The sequence below is a fragment of the Microtus ochrogaster genome, unplaced genomic scaffold (genome assembly GCF_000317375.1).
Source record: "Microtus ochrogaster isolate Prairie Vole_2 unplaced genomic scaffold, MicOch1.0 UNK22, whole genome shotgun sequence".
NCBI classification, from domain to species: Eukaryota; Metazoa; Chordata; class Mammalia; order Rodentia; family Cricetidae; genus Microtus; species Microtus ochrogaster.
Window position 1 is genome coordinate 2,913,601 of NW_004949120.1, and position 1,272 is coordinate 2,914,872.

General features: G+C 39.8%; 1 non-coding gene across 1 annotated transcript; it reads left to right on the plus strand.

Annotated features, from left to right (window-relative positions):
- The first annotated feature begins 324 nt into the window (after positions 1-324).
- Positions 325-480, plus strand: LOC113458417. The gene has a single exon (XR_003378807.1). It is a non-coding gene; the product is annotated as a U1 spliceosomal RNA (small nuclear RNA).
- The last annotated feature ends 792 nt before the right edge of the window (positions 481-1,272 follow it).

Below are 1,272 nucleotides of genomic sequence, written 5' to 3' on the forward strand. Positions count from 1 at the left end.
TTTGCATGGCCAATGTGACAGACCATATTTTCTGCTGTACTTAAGATACAGGATAGTTAAGAAAAAATCCCCAGGACCTTCAATCAGTTAGTACCATCACACATTTACAGAATGAAATGCTGGGACTTCAGTGCTATACCATAATCTTAATTGGACCCTATCATCTGCCCATCCCATCTGAATTTTTCAACATCCTTTATCTTCTGACTTCATCACCAAATAAGCTTGTCATTATTTGACAAGACATTAGCTTTATTCCCCATTTACTTTACCTCCATCACTGGAGGTAAATATTACTTCTTTGAGATTTAAGAAAAAGCAAGGATGAATGGCAGGGGAGATACCATGATAATGTAGGTGGTTTTCCCAGGGTGAGGCTTATTCATCGCACTCTGGATGTGCTGACCCCGAGATTTCCCCAAATCTGGGAAACATGATTGCATAATTTGTGGTAGTGGGGGGAGTTTGCACTCTTTCCTGGATTAAAAAACAATCACAGAGAATCATGGAAAAATAATTAGTATTTTTTTCACTTTTCATAAAGTTCATACCTTATAATAAGACAAAGAAGAGGAAAGCGTCCACATTTATTCAACACAACTGTCACAAAGGAAGGACAGAGACTGGTGAGATGATTCAGAAAACAGGAGCCCTTTCTGCTCCTCCAGAGGACCACAGTTCAGGACCAAGGACTCACATCAGGTGCCTCACAAACTGTCCGTAGCTCCAGCTTTGGTAGATCTGATCTCTCCTTCTGGTCTCTACAGGCACCCATAAATATGCCATACATTTCTATCCTCCCCCTCCATGACTAAATATAAACCACAATCTACAACTCATTCCTCTGCCTAAAAACTTTTTGACACATTAGCACATGAAGGTAGATCTTTCCATTGGTGTGATGAAGGACCTGGCTCTTCCTTACCCACCCCCCCATTCTCACTTCCACAATCACCCAGTCTCATGGTTTAAGCTTTAGAAACTCCAAACTATTTACACTCTTCCAGAATCTCTATATGATTTTCTGATGGGCATCTTTGTCCATGCTATTTCTGTGTCTGAAATACTAGTAAAACCTCTTGAGAATTTACTATCTTATACTCTTATTCATCTTTCAAAACTCATTCCAAACAATATCTTCACTAGACTTTCTCAATCAATAACTGTGGAAATAGGAGAAGGCAAAGCAATTCACCTCTGAGAGCAGAATTTGCCAGGGCTGAGCTTTTATGCTTATTTGTGCTCCATGGTGGATGTTTTAGAAGTGTACAC